Source organism: Gopherus evgoodei, chromosome 2, assembly GCF_007399415.2.
Source record: "Gopherus evgoodei ecotype Sinaloan lineage chromosome 2, rGopEvg1_v1.p, whole genome shotgun sequence".
Classification (NCBI taxonomy): domain Eukaryota; kingdom Metazoa; phylum Chordata; order Testudines; family Testudinidae; genus Gopherus; species Gopherus evgoodei.
This window is the reverse complement of record NC_044323.1, coordinates 120,809,804-120,830,871: the sequence shown is the minus strand read 5'-3', so window position 1 is coordinate 120,830,871 and position 21,068 is coordinate 120,809,804. Positions and strand designations below refer to the sequence as shown.

General features: G+C 41.1%; 1 protein-coding gene across 1 annotated transcript in view; it reads left to right on the top strand.

Annotated features, from left to right (window-relative positions):
* Positions 1–21,068, top strand: part of GABBR2 (gamma-aminobutyric acid type B receptor subunit 2) — a 930,408-nt gene that overhangs the window by 286,203 nt on the left and 623,137 nt on the right. The gene's annotated exons all lie outside the window — the stretch shown is intronic.

The following is a 21,068-nucleotide window of genomic DNA, read 5'->3' as shown; positions in this document are numbered from 1 at the left end:
AGTATGAAAACCAACTGGAAATTGAGTATGTCAGCCTTGTTGAAACAAGACAAGATTGTTTAAAGTAGGATTTAATTAGCTTAACTTTATTATTAATAGAAAATCAGATTTTTATGGCTAAAAGAGACCATTATGATCATCTAGTCTGACTTCCTGTGTAATACAAGACATATAATTGCATCCAATAATTCCAGCATTAAACCCATACATTCTGGAATATATATTCTGGTACATATATTAATCTGGATTTAAAACTTCCAATGACAGGCAATGCACAACATCCTGTGTTAAATTGTTGTAATGGATAATTACCCTCATTGTTAAAGATTTGTGCCTTGTTTCCAGTCTGAACTAGTCTAGCTTTGTGCTCCATCCACTGGATCTTATTTTGCCTTTGTTTGGCAGATAAATGAGCCCTCTGGTATCATAAACACTTCCCCATCTAGCCACTTATATACCATGATCAGTTCACCTCTTAAGCCATGTCTTTGATAAGCTTCTTAAGTCCCAATGTAAGACAAGGTTTCCAGATCTCAACACATTCTTGCAGCTCTTTCCTGAACCATATACAAATCAACATCCTATTTGAAGTTTGGACACCATATGCAAGTAATATATCACTAAGACTTTTAATGGACAACACAAACTAAACATTTGGATTGGTTGGGTGTCACCATAACAGAGAATGGTGCATGGAAAAAGTAGACTGGACTCTTCCCCCCAACCCCCTTTTTGATAATGCAAGAACAAAAGGACATCAAATAAAGGTGAAAGGTAACAGTTATAAAACTGATAAGATATTTATTTTTACACACTGTGTATTCAGAGTGTATAACTTATTGTCACAAAATATCACTGACATGAGCTGCTTAGCACGGTTCAGAAGAGGATTAGATATTTATATATAAGATAAGAACATTCACACTTACGTTAGAGAAATAATAAATGTAGAAGGGATATAAACCCTTATGCTTCAGGGCACAGGGTCATCACTAACTGATGGGGATTTGGAAGAAGCTTCCCTAGAGACTGGTAATTTAATAATTGTCCATTAGGGGATTTGGCTACTAGATCTGGGCAAATGACCGCTTATTTGGTTAACTGGCAATTCTCCTACAGGAACCCTCCCCCACCAAAAAAAAAAGATCAGTTCAGGCCAAACTGAAACCTATGTTTTTTTGAATTTTTCAGCAAATCGTAAAAGTAGAAGGGAAAATTCATTTGGGGTTGATTGAAACTTGTCATTTGCAGACATTTTTATTCTTTTTTTAAAATAAAAGCAAAAAAAATGAAGGGCTAGGTTTGAAGAGGTGGTGGGAGTTCTTCACTGTTTTCAAATGGCTAGGGCACTCACCTGTCATGGGGGCACATCTCTGCTCTTGACCAGGGACTTGAAGTTGCCCCCTCCGCCCAGATAAGTACCCTAACCACCACACTGCTGAATATTCTGGGATGGATCTCTCTCTCTCCTCCCTGAAGCTGTTCCACTTTGTATAACTAAATCTGTTTTTGAGCAGGGACTGGGTCTTGAATTTTCTACATCCCACAGGAGTGTCCTAACCATTCCCACAATCACCTCTTCTGTTTAGTTTGTGAATGGTGCCTAAGTTCCCTTTGAAACCTGGTCCAAAATTTGTTGAATTCATGTCAAATTTGTGATTAGTTTTAGTCAACCTGAAACTGCATGTTTTCAGCAAAAAAACTGTTTGTTCATCTTCTTTTGCCCAGCTCTATTTCGTACACCTTCCTCTGAAGCATCTGATGTTGGCCACTTTCAGAGAAAGGCATACCAGGCTAGACAGACCACTGGTCTGCCCTGGCAAGGCAATTCATGTTTTTCCTTCTCCCTAGCACTGAAATGAATTCTCTATAGTATTTTGTTAAAAACTATTCCAAGAGTATGGTCCCTGATAAGGAAAAATCTTACGTTTAGTTAGTATTGGTTACTATGGTTAGAGGTTATCAGTGATTTCTGGAACTGCCCCTCTATAACTGTATCTAAGAATGTTGGATCTTGATCAAAAATAGAGGAAAAATGATGAATTAGACAAAAGCAGGAATACATAAATAAGCATAGTAAATCAACAAGGAACTTTGCGTGCAAATTCATTTTTCTTAAACTTTTCAACATTATGGAAATGGATATATTAGACTCACCTTTAAAGTGAATGTTATAATTACTAAAAAAGCTGTTACAAAGGAATGAAGTGTTGGGAAGTATTGGATACATTTAATAGAGTAAAATGCTAAACTAATGCAACCTTTTGAACCAATCCTCATAAGATCTGTAAATGAGCATCTGTGTGAACAGTAGTAAAATGAATAAATAAATAAGAGGAAATGGATTTGAAAGTTATTTTTCCTAATTCCTTATTTTGGATCCTTTGCCTTTATTTTAATTTAATGGTTAGTTGGTTCAGACACCACTCTACCTTTCATGAATATAATGGCAATACACATTGAAAAGTTAGCCTTTCAAGAAAAAAAATCTTGCTTTCTGATAGAACAATTCTATCTATTCTAATTCACATTAAGCATGGTTATTGAAGGATTTGGGGGAGGGTAGCTTTTGAATATGTAGTAATATTTAAGGTTTGAAACAAATGTCAGTTCATATTTAAACTCAGTGTTATAAAGGGAAAAAGCGTTAAATCAAATAGCTCTACGAATCAGGTAATATTGACAAGATCAGGCAGTGCACCTACTGTAGTGGAAATGTCCACAATGCAATCTAGCAACCTTTTTTTAATTTGAGTATGTGATGAGGGTGTCTATCCCACACAAGGCCTGAAGGGGTTAAGATGGCTAGGTGCACCAGGTAATTGCCCTGGCTACACCTGGAGGAGGAACCAGGGATCAAGGACTAATTAGAGGTGAGGCTCAGCTGGATAGGCCCAGGAGGGGCCTATATTAAGCTGAGGAGCTGCAGGGAAAGTAGACTCTGTGAGTGAAGGGAGGTATGTTTGAGATTAAGGAATGTCATCTACAGTTCCTCCCTGGGAGGAGGGAATTTGGACTGGCAAACCCAGAGAAGGGGAAACCAGAAACATTGGAAATGCTCAGGGAAAAAGCAACAAGGTGTAGGATAGTGCAGACCTTGGCTACTGATCAGAGGATCCCTGAGCTGGAACCTGATTTAGCACAAGTGTCTGAGTTCCCCTACCAATGACTGGGGAAGTGGCACAGATCAGGCAGTGCAGAGTGGACTGCCTTGGACAGTTTGCCCAGGAAAACTGATATACCCTAGGAAGGGAAGATCATAGTGACCTGGCTGGAGGGTCAGGTCACAAAGAAGAAGCTGCAACTCTTGAACTGAGATGGGCTGCAAGTGAGAGGGAATGATGGGTAGAGAGAGAAACTGTCAGAGGAGGGTGCAGCACCTGGAAGGCACTAATCCTCATAGTGGCCAAGAGGAGGCACCCTTAGCTGTGAGTGGACCCTGTGATAGAGTAATTTTAAGGATTAGCTTTTATTTAAAGCTAATGAACTCAGAGTGGATAAGCAGTTTATATTACAATTTCTAGAAGTACCACATTTCTTATTTAAATATCAAAATGTAAAAATATTGTTGCCTCTTTTTACCTGAGTAACTACTCAAAGTTTGCTGCCCTTGGACCCTGGGTCTCAAAACAGATTTCCTATCTTCCCCTTGGTGAAAAGCTTCCACAGCATATAGCTCTTATAATAGTTTCTGCCCTCAAAGACAGGCTTGACTATTCATTCACTGCAAACTCATTGCCTACAAACTATCTGTCTTAAAGGGGATTTCCACAAGCGGAATTTGTAAGACTTTTCATAGCTTTGATTTCACAGTTATTAGCCATACTCCCATTGTTGTTTAACTGCCTAGACCTAAACAAAAACTGTAGGACTGTTCTTTGTACCGCCTCCAAGCTTTTACCCTTCAGTTTGGTGTGTCCTCCATTTCTTGAACTGGAAGAGAAGCTTTCAGTAGTCACCTGCCTTAAATTTATAAGGGTCTTTGGTGGGGGGGGGGGGCATTTGTCAGTTCCAGCATTTAACTGAACCGTTTCCTTTAATTTTTGCATTACTGCCAATTCCCCTTGTTTTACAAATAAAACGTATCAGTTTCTCAGTGTTCCATAAGGTCATGAACCAGATTAGATTGCTTTCTTGCATCATACCTATTAGGCACAACTGTACTTACTGGGGTCAGGGAGATCAGTTTCTATTTTCTCACTAGTGCCTGCTGCTGCTTTCTAGGATACTGCTGCAAGATTCAAGTTCCATGGCAAATTGCACAGCTCTTCATAGTGTCTTTGGCCTCCTTTCGCTGATCTGGATCTGCAAGTCCAAGTTCAGCTGATAATCTGTAAAGTGGTCCATTGCCAGTCTATGCTAGAATGTCTTGGTGGTATATGGGTATGCAAGAACACAAGTCTCCGCATGTCCTCTGCCAGTTCAGGTGGAGTTTCTTTTTAGCTGTTCCCTGGCCAGCTCCAAACCACATGTCAAGAGCTCGTATCATAGATTCATAGACTCTAGGACTGGAAGGGACCTCGAGAGGTCATCGAGTCCAGTACCCTGCCCTCATGGCAGGACCAAATATTGTCTAGACCATCCCTAATAGACATTTATCTAACCTACTCTTAAATATCTCCAGAGATGGAGATTCCACAACTTCCCTTGGCAATGTATTCCAGTGTTTAACTACCCTGACAGTTAGAAACTTTTTCCTAATGTCAAACCTAAATCTCCCTTGCTGCAGTTTAAGCCCATTGCTTCTTGTTCTATCATTGGAGATTAAGGTGAACAAGTTTTCTCCCTCCTCCTGATGACACCCTTTTAGATACCTGAAAACTGCTATCATGTCCCCTCTCAGTCTTCTCTTTTCCAAACTAAACAAACCCAATTCCTTCAGCCTTCCTTCATAGGTCATGTTCTCATGACCTTTAATCATTCTCGTTGCTCTTCTCTGGACCCTCTCCAATTTCTCCACATCTTTCTTGAAATGCGGTGCCCAGAACTGGACATAATACTCCAGCTGAGTATCAGGTCTGGGTAACTCAGTCTCTTTTCTGTAGGTAAATTTTGCAGCACCATCAGAGCTGGGCTACCCAAGTTGGCTGCTAGTAGTTCTCCTTTGTGTCCTTCCTGTCAACCATTCAGCCAACATGAGCTATAATGTTGAATTGAGCCAAATAAACCTCCCAGGGAGATTTTCCCCTCAGAGATCATGGGCTTTTGCATCATTTGAGCTGGGTCAACCCAACCTCTTCTCTCTGGGCCTCTGAGTTACAGACAGAGCAGAAACATATTCTAAATGTCCAATCTGACTCAGGTGCTCAAGCTGGCTCAATTCCTATTTCAGTTGATTGCATTCCACTGTGGCCAGGGATTCTTTGATTTCCTTCTGTTGAAGAGCATTTATCTGTATATAAGTCCTTGCTATTTGTTCACTCAGTTGGCAAGTTCAGGGTTAGTGTAGACCAAAGAAGCTTTAGCCAGTGTGTGGAAGAACCTCTGCTCGATTGCAGTTAGGGTGACCAGATAGCAAGGCTGTCTCTCTCATCCCATCTGATTTCTTCTGACCTCGGTTTCTGTGAGATGACTCTTTCCACATACACAGACCAGTACCCCAAACAGGACTCAATCAAAAGCTTCTGGGTGGATTCATGGATGCCTTTTTGTCTTAGGTGCTGCTTATGGTTACAGTATATTAATTGAAGAGCACCTACCAAAATCAGTGGGATTTTAAGTCAACCTACAAGGTTTCATGCAGCTCAAAACAATGTTATATTAAGTGTTTGAAAACTTAAATGATAATGCACTTCAGCTGATTCTCCCACTTGATTATGGGTGCAGATATCTGAGCTGAAAAGCTAATTCAGTTAGTGGGAGGCTTAGGTTGTGCAAAGAATAAAGTAAAATAGATTAACTTGCCTTCTATGCCTTACTGGGTTCCTCTTTATATGAATTGAATATGGGTGAGTAAATATTTCAAGAACAGTTTTTGAAAAAAATGGATAGTTTATCATCAATCTTCTCTGTAGCTTGTCTTGTCTGTATATCAAGCTGCTTTATATTAAAAGGTTTTAGAATTTATCTTAAATCTATTAAAAGGAACTATCCAAGGTCTAGGCACCTGTGCAAATATTAATGCAACCTAAAGAATAAATATCCTTAACAACAATCCATTACCACCAAGACTGCTTTACAATCTAGACTATGCAACAACCAGGAGGCTACTATATTCACCAATTAAGACCCCAGCATAAATACTCCACAACCAGCCACTTTGAGCTTCTCAACTCAACTCTCCCAGAAGACCTTTTGGAAGAAAAGATGAATCTGAGGCATGCACAAAAAGTTACCTAACCTGGACTTTGGGTAAACAAAATGGGAAGTCCAGCATATAAGATTCCTCACAGAAAATACCTTTTCAGCAGACCACTCCATTTTAGTGTTAATTCAGCATCTTTGCTGATTGTAACTTCCAATGTCACTCAGAGCTTTTCAGGTGGCGAAGATTCATGCCATTGACGGATTTATAGAGGAAAACCAAGATCTGAGTTCCTCTCATAACAGCGGTGTAATGTTCTCTCTGCATGAAACGCCATTCTTAGTAAGTGAGCAACTCCATTCTATGCCAATCTTAGGCCAAGTCTACACCACCACTACTGGTCAATCTAAGCTATACAATGAATTATGTTAGTAGCATAACTCAAATCGACGTAGCTTAGATCTACTTACTGTGGGATCCATACTACGCTCTGTCGATGGGAGATGCTCTCCCGCCGACAATGCTTCTGTCTCTCATTGACGTGAAGTACAGAAATCGATGGGAGAGCGCTCTCCCTTCGATTGAGCATATCTTCACTAGACCCGCTAAATCGATGCTGCTGCATCAATTGCAGCAGTGCCGATTTAACTCTGTAGTGAAGACAAGCCCTTAAATTTCAAAATGATCTGAAAGTGTAGCTAATCTTGAGATGACAGGCATGGATTATTGCAGTACAGATTATGTCCAAAAGAAAAGGTCAGGTTTGTGCAGGCTCAGATATTAGCTTTCCTTGAGCAGAACTGGTTAAAGAAAAATGTGTAGATGAGATTAGCTAAATGAAGCATTGGAGACTGAATTAAGATTACCAGGCCATTTTTTTAAATGCCATCATAGAAACAATATGTATGGAGAGAGTTCATTTAGAGCTGCTTTGTCTGTATCTTTTATTTATTATTATCTGGACCATTCTGTAATAGTGCTGCTTGTGCTTTGTCTTCACACTTATGTGAAGGATCCTTCTTCCATATGGCAGCAACATTCTATATTATCTGAGCCTCAGTTTTGTACAAAGTCAATAATATCAACCTTTCTCTTTCCCCTCTCCACACTTCCTACTAACTTTATCTACTCCTCTTCCCATTTCCAGCTTGATCTCACTCTTCCCACATGCACACATCTTCTCCTTGCCTCCAGTGAAATCTGCTGTAACCCTGACCCTTTCTCCCACCACAGTCTCCATCACCCAACCATCCTCATGCCACTCTTCTAACCTCATATCCACTCCCCTTCTCTTACTGTCTCTGGAGCACACACTCCATCTTTATAAAGATCAGCCATCCACAACCTATTCAGTCTTGTTCCCTCCAGTTCCTGACTCTTTTCCTGGTCAAGCAGCAGTACTTTCCCACTCTGACTCCCATAGATCACAATCCCAGCCATCTGGTCACTTTTTTTTTTTAGTTCAATACCTCCTTCCCTCCTGTCTCATCCTCCCTTTCTATGTAGGATTTTGCCAACTTCAAACAGAAAACCCAAACAACAAAATTCAACACAGACTTCCCCCTTCAACTCCCTCCATTCTCCCATTATCCCTCACCCCTCCCTACACCATTGTATCATTTTCTGTTCCTTTCCCCTGTCACAATTTCTCCACTTTTCTTCTCAAACACCTCTCCCTGCCCTAACCACTCCATCTAACTGGTCTCTTGACCTCCCTCACCTCTGCCCTCACTCTTCTCTGTTTCCTTCTGCTCACAATACAGATATGCACTGGTCTCTCCCACCATTAAAATCCCCAGCTTTTATCGCTCTCTGCTTCTTCAAATCATTGCCCCATCTCCATTCTCTCATTCACTTCATTGCATGTACTCTCTATTGTATAGTGAGCAGTGGAACTAGAGTAAGATGGCCCACGTTCCCTGGAGGGACAGTTATTGATTTACTATTAATTCCTACCCTTTGTTCCCTGTCTTTTAACCAGTTCTCAGTCCATGAAAGGACCTTCCCTTTTATCCCATGACAGCTTAAATTTACTTAACAGCCTTTGATGAGGGACCTTGTCAAAGGCTTTCTGGAAATCTAAGTACACTATGTCCACTGGATCCCCTTTGTCCACATGTTTGTTGACCCCTTCAAAGAACTCTAAACAGATTAGTCAGACACTATTTCCCTTTACAGAAACCATGTTGACTATTGCCCAACAGTTTTTTTTTTCTATGTGTCTGACAATTTTATTCTTAACTATTGTTTCAACTAATTTGCCCGGTACTGATGTTGGACTTACTGGTTTGTAATTGCTGGGATCACCTCTAGAGCCCTTTTTAAATATTGGCATTACATTAGCTATCTTCCAGTCATTGGGTACCGAAGCCAATTTAAAGGACAAGTTACAAACCTTAGTTAATAGTTCCGCAACTTCATATTTGAGTTCTGAAAGAGCTCTTGGGTGAATGCCAACTGGTCCCGGTGACTTGTTAATGTTGAGTTTATCAATTAATTCCAAAACCTCCTCTAGTGACACTTCAATCTGTGACAGTTCCTCAGATTTGTCACTTACAAAAGCCAGCTCACGTTTGGAAATCTCCCTGACATCCTCAGCCATGAAGACTGAAGCAGAGAATACATTTAGTTTCTCCACAATGACTTTATCGTCTTTAAGCGCTCCTTTTGTATTTCGATTGTCAAGAGGCCCCACTGGTTGTTTAGCAGGCTTCCTGCTTCTGATGTACGTAAAACACATTTTGTTATTACCTTTTGAGTTTTTGGCTAGCTGTTCTTCAAACTCCTCTTTGGTATTTCTTATTACACTCTTGCACTTAAGTTGGCAGTGTTTATGCTCCTTTCTATTTGCCTCACTAGGATTTGACTTCCATTTTTTAAAGGAAGTCTTTATCTCTCACTGCTTCTTTTACATGGTTGTTAAGCCACGGTGGCTCTTTTTTAGTTTTTACTGTGTTTCTTAATTTGGGGTATACATTGAAGTTGGGCCTCTATTATGGTGTCTTTACACTTTAGTCATTGTACCTTTTAACTTCTGTTTAACTAAGCCCCTCATTTATGCATAGTTCCCCCTTTTGAAATTAAGTGACACAGTGTTGGGCTGTTGAGATGTTCTTCCCACCACAGGGATGTTGAATGCTATTGTATTATGGTCACTATTTCCAAGCGGTCCTGCTATAGTTACCTCTTGGACCAGCTCCTGCGCTCCACTCAGGATTAAATCTAGAGTTGCCTCTCCCTTTGTGGGTTCCCGTACCAGCTGCTCCATAAAGCAGTCATTTAAAGGATTGAGAAATTTTATCTCTGCATTTCGTCCTGAAGTGAAATGTTTCCAGTCAATATGGGGATAATTAATAACACAATAATAGTAGGGGATTTCAATTTTGATAGCCTCTAATTTCCCTTAGCATATCATCACTATTACTGTCCTGGTCAGGTGGTCGATAATATATCCCTAATGTTCTATTTTTATTAGAGCATGAAATTTCTATCCATAGAGATTCTATGGAACATGTGGATTCGCTTAAAATTTTTACTTCATTTGAATCTACATTTTCTTTCACATATAGTGCCACTCCCCCCCACATGACCAGTTCTGTCCTTCTGATATATTTTGTACCCTGGAATGATTGTGTCCCATTGATTGCCCACAGTCCACCAGTCTGTGATGCCTATTATATCAATATCATCCTTTATCTTTGCGATTGAATGGTTAATTATGAACATTGCATTAGATTTGTTATTCTGCCCTGTACGCACACACAAGCCCCAGCCCGCTTCTTTGTTTCCACCATTTATTATATCCTGTATTTTTAAACTGTAAACTCCTTGCAGCAGGGCCTGAATTACAGCTGGGGGCTAACCTGATTGTTCCTTTTATGTGCTACCTCAACATAAGTATTACTCACATTATTAGACAAGTGCACCACAGAGCTAATCCCAAAAATAAACTGGGCTTGAATTAGGGCTTGACCTATTCTCACCACACTATCCAAGTGTTCATGTATAGGCTACTCTTCCCTCCAACCCTCACTCCATTCTAAGTATGCCCAAAATCCAACAGGCACATGTTCAAGAACAGATTCTCCCCAGCCCTCCTCAAGAAGCAAGGCAACTCTTCATCCAGGCAAAAAATAAATAAATAAATAAATAAACTTTCCAGCCTAACAAAGTTAAAATGTTAATTAAAAATTAATAGTAATTGTGACATTGTACCCTGGGTACAATCTCCTCAATTCTCCAGTCTGGGATGCCTTTTACACAGCTTTACTGATGAGTAGCTCTTCTTGGCTAGTTAACACACAGCCTTCAGCATGTAATTTGCTCCCACCTGCACAGTATTGAGTGCTGCTAGCTCACAGAAGAACACTAGCAGATTCCCTAATCCCAGACTTTCCCCCAGAAATGTGCATCTTGTATTGCCCAGTACCTTATTGAACAGTGCAAGTTCATATAAAGTCCATCATTTCATCAATGTAAAATGATATGTACCAGCTTTGTTATCCGAAATTACATTTCCCACACATTTTAATTCAAACACAAACAAATTTATTAACTACAGAAAGAAGAGAGATTTTAAGTGACCACAAGTAATGAGGCATAAAATTCAGGATTGGTTATAAAAGAAATAAAAAGATAAAATACAAGCTAAATGCCTAACTTAACAAGCTTAAGTGAACATAAAAGCAAAAAGATTTTCTCACCATAAGCTTACAGCTGTCTATACTGGCCAGGAACCTTCCTTCTCCCTCACAAGTTCAGTTCTTTAAGAGTCATCCCATGAGCTGAGATAAAGGAGGAGAGTGAGGTCAAGTGTTTTTCTCCCCTCTTTATAATTAAATTCCTTGTGCTAGAAACATTCTTGCTGAGTCATGGTGACAAACAGCTTCTTCTGCACATAAAATTTGAACTGTCCTTTTGTTGAAATATAAATTTCTTGTTCACATCTTCCCCGTGTCAGAAAGTGGTTGCTTAACTGATAGCCCACTTGACTTTGGTACTTGTCCGGGCACCCATGTGTATTTGTCTCTGAAAAAATCGGTTTGGTCCTGCCTTTCTAACTCTGGAACACATTACAGCAACGTTATACAGTAGAAAATTATAATTTTATGTACAAGATTGATGCATATATTATACCAAAACCATGATGTTCAGCAGATATTGAGTTTTCAAAGGATACCTCACAAGGCCAAAATCATAATCTTATAAAAGGACGAACATGGGGTACAGACTGTCACAGTAATATTTTTGACTAGCTTGCAATGGCACTCTGCTATAGCTTCCAGAAAAGCAAAATGAAAAGACATCATAGGAAAAGGGCAATTAATTTATATTTATAAAAAAAGATTTGTTCTTATTGATAAATACTCATTCTAATGGGTCTAGAAAATATTCATTTTAGGGTGTAAAGGGAATAACAGAGACTAATTGAAACTGGATTGCATTAAATGTTATGAAGTACTTGGGTGGCATCAGAGTAATAGAAGAAAATAATTAATGTGAACTTCAGTTGACTCCTGTATGCTCTGTTTATCTTTCTAAAAATATTCCTTGATATATGCAGAGATTAGGCTCCAAGAGGATTACCAAAATAAAACAATGCACATCAGATTTTTGTAGTGATTTGCTACGGAGTATCAGAACAATATTTGATCCATCTTATGGCTGTGGCACATTGCTCTTGCTATTATATAGTAACAACTGGCACTTAAATGCCATCATCGTTCATGTTGAAAGCACTTTGAAAATATTGGGTCAAATTTACCACTAGTGTAAGAATGTGCAGCGCCACTGACTTCAATGACATTTCATCCACTTACACCAGCAATGAATTTGGCCAATTATTTCTACAATCACAACATTGACCTTTAAAAAAAAGTTTCTTCAGCAAAACTTCAGTGAAAACTGCTCGTCATGTGAATTAACTGTCATGTACCTCACATATTATAGAGTCATCCCAAATTATGCTTTTTGGTGGCAGGGGATGTCATAAACAGATAGTTAAGCATTAATGTCTTTTACCTGTAAAGGGTTAAGAAGCTCAGTTAACCTGGCTGACACCTGACCAGAGGACCAATAAGGGGACAAGATACTTTCAAATCTTGGTGGAGGAAAGTCTTCGTTTGTGCTCTTTGTTTTGGGTGTTGTTCGCTCTTGGGACTAAGAGGGACCAGACGTCCATCCAGGCTCTCCAAATCTTTCTGAATCAGTCTCTCATGTTTCAAAATTGTAAGTAATAGCCAGGCAAGGCAGATTAGTCTTATTTTTGTTTTCTCAACCTGTAAATGTCCCTATTTTTGCTGAGAGGATTTTATCTCTGCTTGCTATAACTTTGAACCTAAGGCTAGAGGGGGTTCCTCTGGGCTATATGAATTTGATTACCCTGTAAAGTATTTTCCATCCTGATTTTACAGAGATGATTTTTACCTTTCTTCTTTAATTAAAAACTTTTTAAAGAACCTGATTGATTTTTCCTTTTTTAAAGATACAAGGGGTTTGGATCTGTGTTCACCAGGGAATTGGTGAAGTCCCTCAAGGCTGCCCAGGGAGGGGAGAGTTTGGGAGGGACAGGAAGTGCTCCAGACACTAAAATTTCTGGATGGTGGCAGAGTTACCAGATCTAAGTTAGTAAATAAGCTTAGAAGTGTCCATGCAGGTCCCCACATTTGTACCCTAAAGTTCAGAGTGGGGAAGGAACCTTGACAGGGATGGAAAGGGTAAGCAATTTAAACTATTATCCATTCATTTGGTCTAATTCATTTTCCATTAGTGTTCAGCTTCCATATCTTATTTATTTAAGGAAGTAGGAAAAGGTGAATATGCTGTGAAATTAGTACATTTAATTTAAATGTAAACACCTACTCATCCAATAGAAAGCTGAAAGTCCTCTGTGATGGGATTTACAAAGGGTTAAGGAACAGCTCTGGGCCCAGGTGATCCCACCCAGCCACACCTCCAAAGCCTGCACAAGCTAAAAAGGAAGCAGAGCAGCTTAGAGGCAGACAGGCAGTAGAAGGGAGCAGATGGTTGCCCTGAGTGAGAAGTGCTGCCCAGGAGCTCATTGTCTGAGACCTGACGATGCAGACCTGCACAAACCTGCAAAAGAGTGTGCAGATCAGAGACTCGATTGAAGATATTTTGATTTACTTTGTGAAGCTAAAGGAGACTGGGGTAGGAAGTGGTCCAAGAGTGCAGCTGCGTAGCACCCTAAGGTGCAAAATGTAGCTGCCTGCCATTGTGCCCTGGACTGGAACTTGATGCAGTGGATAGGGGACCCTGGGCCCACCCTCTCTAAGAGTATGTTACAATAAGAGGAACCTTCACCTTTGTGAGAATAGAGCTGGAAAAGACCTTGGCCATTTAAGGGCCCAGGCCCATATTGCTTCTCTCAGGCATTAACAGTACTGAGACCTGTAACATTAATGCATCAGTTCACACATACAAGTAGCTGCAATCTTCTTCTTCTCCCTTGCTTTAATCCCGTCAAATGGGGTTGACTCTACAAGTCCTCTCCCTCCAAAGTGCTCTATTTAGTGCCATATCCTCTGTCATGCCACAGTTTAACATCTTCCTTTATGACATCCCAACACTTCTTCTTGGGTCGGCTTGTCTTTTTCTGCCATTCTTTATCTTTTGTATTCTTACCCACACAATTGTCAGAACTGTGGTTTATATGACCAAACCATCTAAGCCTATGCTTCCTCTCTCCCCCTCCCCCGTGCCCATTTATGGGTGTTACTTAGAGACATTCTCAAACATATACATTCTTCACCTGGTCTTACACCACTCATCCATCTCAACATTCATAGGTGCTGAAACTAGGTGTGCTGGGGTGCTGCTGCATGCCTTGGCTTGAAGTGATTTCCATTATATACAGGGTTTGTTTGGTTCAACGGCTCACAGCGCCCCCGCTATACAAATGGTTCCAGCACACCTGTCAGCGTTTGCATTTCTGTGGAGCAGATCACTTGCTTGTGTTTCTTCCTTGTTCCCCAGCACTCTTCAGGTATTTATTATGCTAATACAGTAGCTATTGATAGCACACTTAAGGCTTGGACTTCCATCACTAATAAATATCAAAGAGCAGTGTGTGTGTATAATCTCAACTACATCCAGTCTGTACTCCTACACAAAATCTTTAACTGATCTCAGAGTCCTAAGGCAGAATAATTTCCCAAATGCATGAAATGTGTGACAGATATGCTGATTTGTTAATATTTATATTAAGGTATATCTAGGCTTTACAGAATTAGATTTTTATATAATTTTTATAATTTAAATGTTTGTTTAAGAATTATTTTAACTGATTTCAGTTCTCTGTAGTTCCAAAACTAAAACAAAATTGTTTTGGGTCATCCCAATGCTGAAATTTTTCAAAATTGTTAGTGAATCAAAAAGTCAGAAATAGATTTTGGATCAAACAAACAGTTTTGTTCCACCTGAAATGCTTTATTTTGATTTTGGGCATCTTTAATCTTTTTTTGTTTTATTTAAAAAAAATGAAATGAAATACTAGATTCACTAAACCACAAAGAAGTTAGTGTTACCACCCCTTTTGCCCAGCAATTATGGCAACCACCTACAAGAACAGGATTTAAATGACCGTTTAGGCAGAGGGTCTTGAACTAGCATCTCCTTTATTCTAAGTGACTGTCCTAACCATTAGGCTATAAAATCAGTGTTTCTCTTAGGTTCTTTTTCTCCCAATTAATTTTAAATAACTGGATACAGAGTGGAACAGCTTCTATAGGAGAGATTGAGACAACCTCATCCTAGAATACCCAGTAGCCTGGTAGTTGGGGCCCTCAACCAGGCTATAGGAGAGCTCAGTTCAAATTTCTGCTCTAAGGGGTTACGCCTGGGTCTCCCATATCCTAGGTGAGTGCCTAACAAGTGGGCCATTTGGCATAAGGGGCACTGACACCACCACCTCTTCCATTTTGTGAATGGTGTCTGAGTCCCTTTATGAACCTAGCTCCAAAAAAGTGAAAACAATGATGAAACAGTTCATTTTGACACTTCTGAGTTGTTTTACCAAAATACTTAGCTGCAATTGACATAAATTCATGAAAAGCTGGACATGAATCTGCACTGGGGGGAGGAGGGCCAAGGTTAATCTGAAACATTTCACCTACCTCTAATTGATGGTTCAGTAGGCACTATGAAGGGAGAAAGGAATGCAAAAGTCTTTTCTCTGAAAAGACTGGATTTAAGGTTTTGGGTGGAACTGAGTGTGTCCTGCCTCAGCTTAACTGCTACTAAACAGATTTTGTTTGCTAATTTTAGTGTGAATGAATTTGTCAAATATATATAATATATGTGCACACACATTTAAAAAAATGTAATTTTGTAGACAGGCAGCCCTACTGGTGGCAGTTATAACACTAACAATAGTTTGTTCTTGAATCATTGTTTTTTAATTTTTGCTGTTTTTCATTGAAGTCTATGTTCCATTTACTCTTGGCCTCAATTGACATTAAATCCTATGCAGTCCTTATGGCAACTCAGTGGGATATTACAGATACTGTAATGTAGCAAATGCCAACCTATATCTGCAGGCACAGAGTAAACTATGCATGTTAATTCCAAGTCATTTGAAATTTCCCTTACTCTAAATAAAATTTAAAGAAAAAACACTGTAGTATTTTCAGAAACCTATTGTGTATGCCCAGTTATGTAAGGTGATTTCTTCTTTAAAGAAGCAGAAATTTGGTTGTTTTGATGAAAAAATCTGAGCAGGCTTGCTGTGACTACATAAAAGCATTACTAAAATATTGATGCGAATATTCCTTGTTTCTTTGATTAAAGAGAAACCAGGACAGGAAAACAGAAGGCTAACCAAAAAGCCACCAACAAAAAAGCCTCTGCAGAACTTTGACATACAATTCCTTTTTCAATATATCCATTATTTATGTTCAGTTAAAAAGGAGAAATCATTTATTAGTGATTAGGGACCCTTGGATTAGCATCTGCTCACAGCATTGTCCTCGTATACTGCTCCAAATGGGGTATACAGATGGTCTTTTTTCCAATTTATTTTTAAATCTACAAACACATTAGTTTGCTGATCTGCTGCTGACCAAACAAAGGCTTTGTCTACATTACCACTTTTGCCGGTAACATTTTTGTTGGTCAGGGGTGTGACGATAGAGCTGTAGCAATAGAGCAGTGCCGCTATAAAATCCATAGTGTAGACATAGGCTATGAGAGATGCCCTTGCCTTGCTAAAATACAAAAGTGCCTTCTAATTAATCATATAATATCAGTCTGACATTGGAATAACTTCGTGACATGTATCACAACAGTTTTTCAGCCAGTGTTTTTACAATGATGTGGCTTAGTGTCTAAGCCTCTTATGTTCAGCGTGCACACAGCATGCTTCGGTGTTTATGTTGTATCAATGGCTAAAAAAGGCTATTCTTTTACAAGTAGCTTGAAGTATGCTTTTACACAGGAAGAAAACCTAGATACTGAAGAGTTTAATTGTTGAATGCCTGAGAAAGGCAATAAATGTATATAGACGAATTAAAACTACTGCATAAATATTCTAGCCCCTGTATGTACCCAGTATAGAACTCCAGATTTGAAGAAAAAGTTTCATAGAACCCAACAGAACCTATAATTCTTCCTTCACACAGAAATGAAAGAACTTAAGGTCATAGTGACAACTGTTTCCTGACACTGGTGTCATTTAAATCTCAAAACTTAACATTTGGCAAGTTATTTGCATATAATTTCTTATTTTGAAAAAGGGAAAAATTCAAATATTTAAGTACAAGAAATGTATAAAGTAGAAAAGGAATTGTAAAAAGAGCAAGGAGGACAATGGAAAATATTCTCAAACTTTCATATAGCATCAGTTACATTTTGTCAAATGACTGCATTCTGTAAGTGTTTACTTAGCGTATTGTTCAGTTTTTATCCTGCAATTACAACTGTCTTTACATAGTTTATTTTAATTTAACTCTTACTGTCTTCATTAATTTATAACAAGTTCTCCTCACATACACAGACAGGAAACTAGATTTAATGCTTAGCATTAAGTGGGGGTTGGAGTGGGGCTGAGACACAGTTCACAGGTTGGAATAGCAATCACCCTTCACTTTCTATCTAGATCAGGGGTTGGCAACCTTTCAGAAATGGTGTGCTGAGTCTTCATTTATTCACTCTAATTAAAGGTGTCACATGCCGGTAATACATTTTAACGTTTTTAGAAGGTCTCTCTCTAAAAGTGTATAAACTATTGTTGTATATAATCTAAACAAGTTTTTTAAAATGTTTAAGAAGCTTCATTTAAAATTAAATTAAAATGCAGATCTTATCAGTTTAATGCAGTGGTTCTTAACCTGGGGTGCACACACCCCCTGGGGCAGGGCCAGTGCAAGTATATTTTGCGCCCTAGGTGAAACTTCCATCTCCCCCTGCCCTGCACATCAGTTCATTGAGGGGCAAATCGCAATGAGCCTTTATAGATCCCAGGAGCTAGCCTGCTCAGGGGCCATCCGTGCCCAGGGACTGCTCCCCAGACCAGGTTCCCCCCTCTCCACCCCTTGAATTCCCCTGGAGAGTGCACAGCCCCTCCCACACCCCCACACCCCCGCAAACCCTCTCCAGCCCACCCCGGTGTCCCCCGGCCCGAGTCCACTCTCTGGCTTTGCTGGGCTTGGGCTGCTGCAGCATTTCCACAGAGAGAAGCTGCCTTCCGAAGGCACCGGAGAGCCAGAGTGTCCCGCTTGTGGCAGCAGCAGCAAGCCCCAGCCATGGAAGAGCTGGCGTGGTGCAGGGGGTCAGCAGCCCTGCAAAGGCAGTGGCACCACTAGCAGGGAGCAGCTGCGCCCCCTCCTGCCCAGGCTGTGGCCCGGCACCCTCCTGGGGGCTCCTGCAGGCTGCAGTGGATGTATGCAAGCACCAGCCCCCATGTGCCCCCCGTTCCTCCCTCTCACCTAGGGTTATCATATTTCAACAATCAAAAAAGAGGGGAGAGCCCTGCCTTAGCCCCATCTCCATCCACTCCCTACCCTGACTGCCCCCATCAGACTGCACCCCGACCGCCCCCTCCGCTCCTTGTCCCCTGACTGGCCCCCAGAACACCACCCCCTACCTAAGCTTCTCTGCGCCTTGTCCCCTGACTTCCCCCTCCTGAGACCCACCCACCCAACTTCCCCTCTAGGACCCTACCACCTACCTGTCCCCTGACTTGCCCCAACTCTTATCCACACACTCTGTCCCCAGACAGACCCCCGGGGACTCCCATGCCCCATCCAAGCACCCTCTGCCCCCTGACAGGACCCCCAGAACTCCCGACCCATCCAACTCTCCCCCTGCTACCTGACTGCCCCCCAAGACTCCCCTTACCATGCCAATGCCGGTCAGATGCTGGCTCCATGTAGAGGCAAAACTCCATGTGGAGTGCTGAGGCAGTGGGAGGTGGGGGAGCTGGAGGAGGGGCAGCAACAGCAGCGGCTCGCACTCCCGGGAGCCGCAGAACCCAAGCGCAGTGAGGGGAGAACCGGGGGGGGGGGCGCACCTGGCCAGGCTGCGGCCTGGTGCCCCCCCCAGGTGGGCTCCTGCAGAGGATGCATGTGAGCAGTGGTCCCCATGTGCCCCCCAGCTTTCCCCCTTGCCACGCTCCAGCTCTCCAGCTTCTGGGAGTGTGAGCCACCACTGCAGCAGGCTCAGGTCCCCGTGCCCCAGTGGCTTACACTCCTGGGACCCGCAGAACCTGAGTGTGGTGAAGGGGGAGCCGGGAGGTGCGCCGGCTGCCAGTCTGGGGTCCTGGCTGCTCTCTCTGCTCAGCCTCCTGCTGGCTGGGGGTTCCATTCACTCAGCCGGCAGCAGGCTAAGCGGGGCCAGTGGCCGGGATTCTGGCTGGCGGCCGCGTGCCACTTTTGACACACATGCCATAGGTTGCCAACACCCGACCTAGATGTTAGGGCTGGCCATTGGATACATAAGTCATGGAAAATATAATTTCTTGCAGTGTTTCAGCACTTATATTTCTGGCTGACTGGTACAACACTCTTTAAAAAAACTTTATCAAGCTTTCAGACCTAAGAGTAGTTTGAGATAAAACATTTGTATAACAGCCAAACTTTCTCTGCAAAATCAACCAGTTCACTCAACCTGAGCAAGATCATATAAAAATTGTAAAATCTGTATGGAGGATACAGAAGAGATTAATCAAATCAAAATCATATGATGACCAGTCTTGTTAATGAGGGGGTTTCAGTTCACATTTATGCCATACATCTTAAAATTAAAGGTTGTATTATTTGTATAGTGATTCAGCAGTGCCACTATAGTTAAGATTGTTTCACAACTTCTATTTAAAGGTTGACCTTTTAAAATCCTCTAAAATTGACATGCTTAATCAGATTCCTTTTGAAATTAGTTGGGAGGGTGCAGGGTTAGTGACACAAATTTGAGGTAGTTTGAGCTAGTGGTTGTGGAGATATAAGCCCTGGAAAAAATAGCAATTATTCAAAAAGTTGTTTGTTGAATAAATAAACAAAGCTAGAGCTCATTATGATGTGATGCATGCCAAAATGGTCTCAATTTGTTGAGCTTTACCAAAGCTAGTGTGTGGCACCCTGGTAAGTCTTTGGGGTTAAATATATGTTCACTTCTTTGCTTGTGTAGATGTGTAGTCTGGAAGGATTACAGTGCATATGCACCAATAAAGAAAAAAAATGAGGGCTTCTGAGCACTCACTTTATGCTTGCCTGGATTGTTTGAGGGAATGTGCCAACACCACTGCCTCTGAACACCTGCCTGATGAGGTAGCAGTGCAGATGTGGGAGGGACTGTATGGGTGTGTAGAGAGCCCAGGTAGGGTATGCACCCTGAGGGTATGGTTTGTCTCTGCTCCACTCACCTAAGCAGTGTCTCGCTATCTACACTGCTATTTATACCTATGTCAGGCATGTGTGTAGTGTATATACTCTACATGCCACCATAAATGTAGGCATAACCTTAACCAACTCCCCTGAAAGAATACCATATACTATTTAATAACCACTTCACAATCTTACAGTTCCCTTATACTTATTCACAGGATACCATCTTAACCTATACTTTCACTTAACCATTAGAATCCCTTCATATGCCACTTCATTGCTGACAATGTCCTTTGTGCTACATACCTGATGCCCTGCACCTGACATAACTGACAATTTTGTATAGAAATGATGCATTTTGCAGTCTTAAGGTACATGCGCATGTCTTCCCTTCCCTCACCCATGAGGATGGAAAACATAATCTCATCCTATTACAAGCATAGCTTACATCATGCAACAGGCCACACAAATGCCATGAGAGAACCTGCTTCAATACAGAAATAAAACCCCTTCCAACTGCAGACCTCTAGTTGTCACCTTCCACCTCACACTGGAACCTGTACCACAACCCATACTCAATGGGACCCTATCCTGAAAGAAATCTTTCCCGAATCCCCTCTTCCGGCCTTCAAACAAATCCTCCCTTCCCCCAAACTCTGCAAGCTTAGCATCAGAAGCAAGCTCCCCACACTCTAGGACACACCAACTCAAAGCAACATCAGACTCTGCCAGAACAGCAGCAGCAAAGCCTACAGACATAGCTCCACTGCTATAATGATTAACACCCCCCACAACACACCTTTCCAGATCTATGGATCCTACACATGCCTATCACAACACGTGGTGTACCTCATCCAGTGCACTATGTGGGTGAAACCAGACAATCACTATGCTTTTGAATGAACTGACACAGGAAAACGATAAAAGACAAAAAACACCCTATCACCTGTGGGTGAACACTTTTCACAAATTGATCACTCTATACTTGA